Source organism: Dermacentor silvarum, unplaced genomic scaffold, assembly GCF_013339745.2.
Source record: "Dermacentor silvarum isolate Dsil-2018 unplaced genomic scaffold, BIME_Dsil_1.4 Seq11216, whole genome shotgun sequence".
NCBI classification, from domain to species: Eukaryota; Metazoa; Arthropoda; class Arachnida; order Ixodida; family Ixodidae; genus Dermacentor; species Dermacentor silvarum.
The window spans coordinates 11,292-20,923 of record NW_023605583.1 but is presented as its reverse complement, the minus strand read 5'-3'; the positions used below and the strand labels follow the sequence as shown (position 1 = coordinate 20,923).

At 41.2% G+C, this 9,632-nt stretch overlaps 1 pseudogene; it reads left to right on the top strand.

Moving 5' to 3' along the window:
* Nucleotides 1–728: 728 nt before the first annotated feature.
* On the top strand, nucleotides 729–1,400 carry LOC125941698 (uncharacterized; annotated as a pseudogene).
* The last annotated feature ends 8,232 nt before the right edge of the window (nucleotides 1,401–9,632 follow it).

Here is a 9,632-nt window from a genome sequence, read left to right as displayed (position 1 = left end):
TTCACTGCAAATGCAGACTCTTTCTGCACCTCGATTATTGTCCGCAAGTGACATTTCTTATCTGCCTTCTCTGATACCGTAGCCAAGGGACTGCGACTGGTTTATATAACTAACCCGGCTTTCTTGTTCTCTTCTTTTTTTTCCTCCTGGGCGTCACACTCACTGAAGTCACATGCCATAATCTGCAATGATGCAGGCTGTGCATCTTACGTAGAGTGCATCTTACGTGCTTCTTTGACTTCTGGCTTTACGGGAGGCCACCTCGAGAAGAAGGGCGTGCAGGTTTTTGAAATTTCAGGTGTTTTCATGCCATGCAGCTGGTTGATACTTTTCAGACATGATTTGCACCGCAGGATCTAGATGCTGCACTTGTTAGCTTGCAATGCCCAAACCTGGTGAGGCGCCTTTTAAATACTGTGATCACTTATTGAAATGGGTAGTGCATTTCTCACTAATTACTTGCCTCTATTATTCATTGCGAGTTTAAATCCTTTATTTTTTCTTAGTGAGTTGATCTTTAATACCAAACAATCATATCAAGCAAGCTTTCACCTTTTCTCTTATAGTTGTGTATTTTTCTTGCCTTCAGATTCTGTGTTATTCAAAGCTTTAACCATTTCTAGGTGTGTAAATTAGACGCAGCCACACAGTGCGAAGATGTGACAAGTGCCCACCACACATATTCTGCACCTTTAAAGTTGAATATCCAAACACCACTTTCGGCAAAAATGTATGCAGCCGACCTACAATTTTGCACGGGGATATCACCAGAGGTATTTAAGAAGCTCACACTGTGCATCCAGAGGACACCTTTGCGGCCCTCACAGCTTCACTTAGAAGACCAGCTACTTATAACACTAATGCACCTAAGGCTTGGCCTTCTTTACAGAGACCTAGCGACGAGATTTTGTATTGCACCATCCTCTGTGTGCAATATATTCAGTAATGTGCTCAAATCCCTTAAAGATATAAGGAAATACGTAGTAATCTGGCTCCCAAGATCCCGTATTCAGAGCACTATGCCCAGTCCATTGGTAGAAAATGGTTTTGAGAACACCACGTGCATATTTGATTGCACTGAAGTTGCACTTGAAAGGCCAACAAAACAGAAGCCAAGAGCCCAGACCTACAGTTCGTACAGTGCCCACAATACCGTCAAGTTTCTTGTGGCAATTGCTCCAAATGGCCTTATTATGTACATTTCTCGTGCATTTGGTGGGCGTGCTTCGGACTAATTTATTGTCAAACAGAGTGGCGTCCAGGAATACCTTGCTCCTGGGGATGTCATAATGGCTGACAGGGGCTTCACTCTGGACCCCTACTTGGAAGCCCAGGGAATCAAACTGAACATGCCAGCATTCACCAAAGATGAGAAAAGCTGCCACCATTCGTTGGCCTGAGCAGGCAGGACACGCCGTCATTCTGCAACAGCGTGCATCATTATCAAACATGCATGGTTTGCTATTGGCTATTGTACTTGTGGTTGCTTAATTCAAATGACACCACTCCGTGATTATTCCGATAAACAGTGACTTATAAGCATCATTGAGCTATGTTAGAAAATATTGAGGAGAGAATGTAGTTGTTATTTGTCGTCCTGTTACACGAAATAAAGGGCCACCTTCTATATCACCATTGCAAATTGTTCAGATCAAGGAATGAAGGGCTCTAAACTAGATTAGGCTTCACGAGGATGTGCTCAAGTGCCAGCTTGCATGGCCCACAGATGCTAAATGCAGGGCAAGGTATTACTCGGTGCTGATGTAGAATAGCGTCTTAAACAAGGAAGGAGACAGAAACATGGCACGAGCTCAGACTAACAACTTCTGTTTCTTGTATTTTTTACACCACAAACACGAGTAAAAAACATATTCGTGTTTATGACAGTACACCCGAGTTGTTACTCTGGATTCGTGTCATATTTCTTTCTCATCCCTTGTGTATCGCAATATTCTAAGTCAGTATTGCTTGGTTTGGTGCGTTATCTGTACTACCACAGTCATCCTGGTTTTTACAGGCCTGCAATAGCCAGGCAACACTTGTTTAGATGCAATGGCCTTCATTGTTTTTTGTGTAAATTTCAGATATATGCATTTGCAAAAGGAAACATTTTTGCATCAACAATTGTGTGAGCAAGGTTGAATAGCCCATGAGTGATGCAACAATGATAAAAGCAAGCTTCCTTTTTTGTGCACAGAAAGAAAAAACACAAAAAATTTGAAGGAAAAATCAATTGTGGGTGCGCAATCAGCAGATGCAAACAAGATTATTTTGCAGCGAAAAAATTGGAAACTTGGGTCGTGATTATTAGCAATTTTATTCCAATGGCATTTGTTGTCGTTCTTCGTTTGTGGTCACGACGGTTAATAAGAGTGACATACAAACTACCGTAATAAATTGCTATGTTATACCGTCCCTGAAACTAAAACTAAGGGCATTCTGCCACTTATATACAGTAAATATTTACTGTTGAGGTACAGCTTCATGCTAGGATATTTACACACTAGCTTTGCCAATCGAATACATGATTCAGAATGTAGGTTTACTTTTTTTCCACAATGTACTCCACAGTAAATTTTTGTCAACATTTTTTATTCCAAGCCAGGTGGAAGACCTATCTTTGAACTTATATTCTCTATTCTTGTAGCGCTTGTCCTCCCTCTGCTGTGCATCTTGGGCCATGGTTGCACAGAGTTATTTCGTTCTATTTACAAGGCAGCAGAGAATACTCAATTGATCTTGTGCCATTGCCATGTGCAGCTTGGTTTCTGCTGATGCTGAGGAGCAACAGAACCATTCACGAAAATGGCCTTATGTAAAGAGCCCTGAATTTCTGGACCCTAATGTGCTGCAGTTTAGTTAGTCGTTATTTTCTCTCCTGTGTTGGGAATTTTCAGCCGTGTGATAACTCCAGCTGTGTATTGTGTTGAGAAATGAGGGCATTAGTACGACACATGTATACTGGATTATCATGCATTTCAGGGAAGGGCCAACTTTCTGAGCAGGAAGTCACCTCAACTCGGCGCATCGCATCAGCACGAATACATGGGGAGTGAGCGATCAACAGGATCAAGACGTACAGAATATTTAAGTCTGCGCTGAGCATCAATTGCAAATACACAATTGACAGCATAATCTTTGTCTGTGCAGGCACTGTAACTTAAAGGCACCGTTAATTACAGAGACTAAGGGTGGCAGTAGCCATGAAAGGTAAGCAGTGCTCGCATCTTTGCAAACAAGTTGTAAGAATAAATACTGCAACCCAGAAAGTTGTTTACTGTGTGCAAACTGCAGAAGTGGAAACACATTGCAGAAGTTCATAACAGGGTGTAAATGAAAATGTTACACTTTTTAACATGGAGCGTTCATTGATCAAATAAGTGAATTGAACATTTTATGTACAAGTGTAGCATAAAAAACATGGACAACATGGTATCACATAGAATACACGAAATAGCAACAAATATTTAATATACTACTGTTAAATATGTGGCTCTCCTTTACCAGTATAAGCACATAACTTTTATTGCAACACCCACAGAATAACATTATAAAAACTGGTATAATTACTTTAGTGATATCACAATATCAAAATTTATTCAATGTTGTGCAGAATGTGAGGCATATTAACTGCCTTGTACGTACATATATTAACTGCTTCAGGTCACAGACTAGAAGAATCCTTGCTGCCTCTTAGAGGCAGCAAGAAAACCATGATTTAAGCGAGCACAATAAAAACTGACTAGTTTAATAGGGCTTTGAGAGAATATGTACATGTCCATGTATTCAAAGCATACAAATACAGCATCTATCAGCACCAAAGTAGTTACATCAGACCCACAAGAGACATGGAGGAGAATGAGAAGTGCAATGTTTCTGCAAAACGACTAGATTACACATATACAGCGTAAAAGCCCAACACTGAACTTGCTCCCCAAATGCCTAATTCGGTATGAATTAGAATACAATGGAACGGCAGGTTAAATAATAAAAAATCCACACAAGCACGCTACACGTTAAAGGGATACCAAAGAAAACACTAAATCAGTTTACACGGGTAAGCAGTCCTTAAAAACGACTATCATTTGGGTGCATAAATGTTGATTATAAGCAATGAAAGTTAAGGCCGAACTTCTATTGCTTGAATTTTATACGCACTCCTTCGAACTGATGCAACAGTGTCATGTGGACATTTCAGACCATTTTCTCATATTCTTTTCATCATTTGGGCCATGCCACACTCCCCATATTTTTATTCAGTTTGTTTAGAATGCAACGTCACACTTATTTATCAACGAAAAACTCAGTCGAAGAAAACATTCAAATTTCATGGCATAGTGAAAAGTGGATACGGCAACATTAAATGTGCATTCTCATGTTTCTTCCATTTTTTGGCGATATCTGCTTACTTTACGTGTGAATCATTCGTCATTATAGAAATTTAATTTCTTTTTACCATTTAATATTCCTCTTAAATATCCCTTCAAGAGACAGTTTAGTGTATCCGGCTCACAAGCGTATGATTCATAAAAAAGGAATAGCAAAACAAACGGATTAATAAACAAGATAAACAAGGCGCGAGAGCACAGCCATAGGCAACATATAGGAGAACTCAACAAAATGTTACTCATGCACAGTATGATGTTGTTGCATAGAAATCTGGAAAACATTTGCTACATTCAAGAACTTCTAGCAGAGGAGCTATATTTGAAAGATGAGCTGTTATTGCATCTTTGCTATTTTTTCATATTGTGACAGGTCAAGTTTACCTTCGCTTTTCATTCATTGTGAACATTGGAAGCATTTTGCAAAAATAACACCTCTGAAGCCATGGAATTTAATGTGTGTCATAACACGAGTCAAATGGTACCCCTATGAGAACTGCTGACTTGTTGACCACACGTACAAAAAACAGAGCTGCTTTCAGTGCACAACATAGTGAACTGTACTTGGGAATAATATCCACTAGGGTCATTCTTATTTAAGATATGGACCCCTCCTTTTTCTACCACATCATACTTCCCACTTCGTATGAGTTCCTTGCAGTCCTGTGTAAATGGGCACTTAATTTCTAGAATCGCACAGTGCGATTCTGTAATTCAATCAGGTGTTGGGGACAGCCATGGTTTATCCTTGCGCACGTACATTCCACGCTGATCAGCAACAAGTCAAAAATCCTTCTGAAACTGCAGTCGTGCTACTACTCCATGCTTTATTCCATGCTGTGTGGCTACATTACCATTGAAGTTTCGGCTTGTGATACTTTGCAAAGGTTTTTCAGCTGGAGTTCTTGCCTGCTTTGAAATCCTCCGAATGTTCGAGGCTGTTATTCGTAGCCGCCTAGAGACATGCCACAAATAATTCGCCTGACTTCTTGTTGATGCCTCTAATGCAGCCATACTAGCACCTGACAGTACTATGTATTTACATAGAAGTGGCTCCACAGCATGCACCCTTGTGGCGAGGTATCAACATTGTCGTGAGGGCTGTTCTGGATTCCAGGCGTGGTTTGTTGTCGCTTAAGTCGTCGAAATGGAGCTGTCACAGTCGCATGAAGTAGGGTACCTGAGTAGAAGTCCATTAAAAATTAGAATGTCACAATGGACATATTACTTCAAATTCCGCATGCATTCATTAGTTTTCGCACATGTGCTGTGGAAGATGCTGCACAAGTTTTGCATAAGATACTGTAAATGCAGGATGAAAAGATGCTACCAGGGGAACTGTATTGGTGGTGGAGCCCTAGTATAAAGTGTTCACTTACCTGAAATGGCCAGAACATGGCAGTATGGCATACACTAGTGTGTTTATTTCAACTAAGCTGGTTCAATACTGCCCATATGTTCTAGAAAAATGCTACAAAGATGGACGATAGAATAAACGGCCATGCAAAATGTACTAACTTGGTTTATGATTGCCTTTACTCATGCATGTACTGCATTACCAAGAATATAACGAGCTTTTTTCCTAGATTTCTGGTATCATAATTGCGTGGCCGTATAGTGAGATTCGTGATGCAAATATAACGAGGCTTTTTTTCTATTATATTTCCTCCTGCTCACTATGGTCTCCGCGCCCACTGGCACTTTGCCTCACGCAAGAGCAGCGAGCTGGGAGTTGCCACTGTGCATTCTCTGGTCTTGTTTCTTCTCCTGATTTAAAACACTGTTACTGCCGCATCAATTAGGTAACGGCGTATGAAACACAACCGTGCGCAAGACAATGGACGCTGTTGTGCAGGTGCGTCAAGCAAGCGGTCTTCGAAGTCGCACAGTGCATCACCGCACAATCCATGAAATTCTTGGCCTTCGTTTGTCTTGCAGGCAATTCTAAAGTGCTATTAGTCCAGTAATATTGGTGGGTGCCCCGGAGGATGATGTCGTTCTCATCAACAATGACAAAAAAGTGTGCACTCGTGCTTTCACTTTATTTGCGGTGGAAGTTTGCACTAACGATAAATAGAGCCCCCGCAGACATCTGCTTTTATGCATTGTCTCCCTTTTTTTGAAACATTACTTTGCATTTTAATTGTAATACATATATTTTCTTTCTTTTCTTGTGAGACCAAAATTCTCCCCCTTAAATTATATTTGTCGTTGCATTATTTGAGTGCAAATACGGTACTTGGATGAGGACAGCCAAGCCTATTGCTCAAGCATTGCAAAGAATACCTATTCTCATCAGGCCCTCAGGGCAGCATCTTGCAGACAGGCACCAAGTATCTCTTTGGCTTTAAGAATTTCTTTACACATTTCTCTACCATGACAGACTTATCGAAACTAAGCAGACGCTTGCACTCTATGTGAATCAGCAACTCTATAATGCTTGATATGTCGTTGTGATGCTCTTTAGAACGATGATTTATACAATTTCCAAGGTGGTTGCAGTTATTCAAGTTAAATTATGCAGTGTGCCATCCCAAAGCAACATGCAGGCTATGAGGTGCCCCTTTGTGGACAGCTGATTATTCCAACCACATAGATTTTGTTAAGATGCCGCTATGCCATATCTGCTAAAGATTTTCTGCTACAGGACGCGCAAATGTTCGGGTGCTTTTGTTGGCCCTCTAACTAGGTTGGAAAACTATGCAATGTCAGCAACCTATTAGCTGATACAAGGCAATGCTGCAGCTAAAAACATAGCATGTGCTTTGAGGCTTGCAACAAGCGTGTTGTTTACCTGATGCCACTTTCGTGTGGTAAACAGTACGCAAAGCAAACGGGGCATTCAGTAGGGCATGTTATTGGGCTAGTCGGTTCATACTGAACAATTTCAGTGCAACGCAGAAATGGAAATAGAAAGTGGGAGGAGACCTTGTTCCCTCCCCCTTCTATTTCCATTTCGCACTAAGTGGCCATAGATCTTATGGTATAAAATTGTACACACAGGGAATTGACTGATTGATGGGCTTAAGTAGCACTCTAACAACATTAAATAGGGCACAGTGGCCGGCTAGTCATGCAGCAGGTGTGGTTGCATGCCTCACTTCTATAATTGCTTTGCTGTGCACAGGCATAAAGAAGAAATGGCTGGAATAATAGGTGAAGCTCCACACATCGATAAGCTTAGCCGAGAATGTGTAAGGGCTCCTTCACTCTTTTTATCAAGGAAAGAAAAACTGCCATTTGTTGCTACCTATGTCTTAGTTTGCGCATGCCCTGCAGGATGGTTTTTGGAACCTGAATCTAGTGATCCGGCTTCCAATAAACCACTATTGAAAGTAAGCACTTGTGTGCCTCTTGCCTTCCTTCTCTTCCTGCCTAAACTTTTTTGCTTTAAACACTATAAAACAAGCAAAACACCTTGAATGCATGCAGTCATGTTATTCTTAAGTTTTACTAATAGTACAAAAGCAAACTTGTTTGCTTTTTCTCACAGAACAGTTCAATACATGTAAATGCCAAATATATTTCTCACCAATAACATTGACAATTTCTTGGAATGGCCAGTTTCTGTAGAACTCCTGGATATCAGTATCCTTGCCGAGGAGTTGTGGCAAAGATAGAATCGTTTTTTGCAGCTGTCATTATCAATTATTCTCATCCGTACCTTGTCTGTCAGAGTGGCTCGTTCAAGGTTCCTCTTTGTTCCACGGTTCCAGATTGCTGATTTGTCAGTGCAACCTTCTCCTGTCAGACCTTGTGACACTGCCAAGTCCAATTTCCGAAGAAGTGCACCGATATGACCGCACATTTTCCCTCTCCCAGCCATGCACGTACATGCACTGTTCTTGACTTCTCCACTATGCTGGCAGCACACCCATGCATCGTGGTGCGTTTTAATTGACTGTGAGGCCTGCACTTGACACTTCAGGAGCACAAGCTTGTCATCAATGTCATGCAGGAGCATTCTCCCTGCCCATACACTTTGTAGATAAGTGTAAGACTCCATACTCCTGAACGAATTGGCGTCTCACAAGTCACATGCCTTGTTTGTGACCAGGTAGTGAATTATGTGTGGTATATTGTACCTGCGGCCACTTCTTCAAATCATCGCACCAGCTGACAATCACACTTGGGTGCTGGTAACACTTGTCATCTGTGAAAGAAAAGAGAGAAACAACTGTTTAGCATTCCAGTACGAATATCTTGAAATAATTAAAAACAGATGATTTGCAAATAACCTCATATATGTTAAAATACAGCATCCAAGTGCACACTCTTATGCAAAAAACAGCGCACTGTGACGCACATTTTAGAAGCTGCTTAGCACGCTAGTAACCGAACATAAATTTTACTCTTCAAAAACTGAAATTTTTGGGTGATCATGGCATACATTGGCTAGGTCAGGAAGGATTTAGTCATAAGCACTTTGTTAGTGTGCGCCTATAACATGCTTTTGTTTTGTGTAGACTAATTTTGCAGCTTTAGCAATGGCAGTTGCACTGACATTGTTATCCAGTTGTAAAAAATCAAATTTTGCGATTTGAATTACCATAACCACTGTTATCTGGCTGTCACAGAAGCACAAATTATCAATACAAAGTGCTATGGTTACTGCTGAAGCATGTGTCCACCGAACAGAAAAAGGGGACCGGGAAACCATACGACAGTGAGAGTTGACATCATGCCGAGACAGCGGTCAATGAATAATAGCCTAATGTGCTCAGCAGGCTGACATTTGTGTTGTCACACGTTTCACGTCACAAATCTAAGTCCCGCAAAACTTTCAGAATAACTAGCACTCTCTTCGGTCAAACGGGCAACCGAATACAGATAGGTGAAATATAACACTGCTAGCGCACGGTCAACTCAATGCAGTATGAAGGAAACTGGAAAACTGCGAAACATCTAAGCGCCACTTTTGGCATGCCTGCGTAAACCACCGATGTTGTTCTGGCTTTTTTTTCTTGTTTTTCAAATCTACGGTGCTCGGTCTACTCTGGACTTCCTGTACGAGGCCCATGTCTCGGCGGGTAACAGAAATGTTACATAGCATATGTGCTTCAGCACCGGTTCTTTGCCCTGTATAACGGTAATAACTAATGGACACTACATAAAAATAATGCGGCGGCTCGTTGTCGCTATACGATTTCCCCAGCATCGAAGAGGACCGGCGATACGAAGACCGAACATAAACGGTTTCCAACGGCCTGTATCTTGTGCGAAATCCTGCTATTACCTAATCAACAC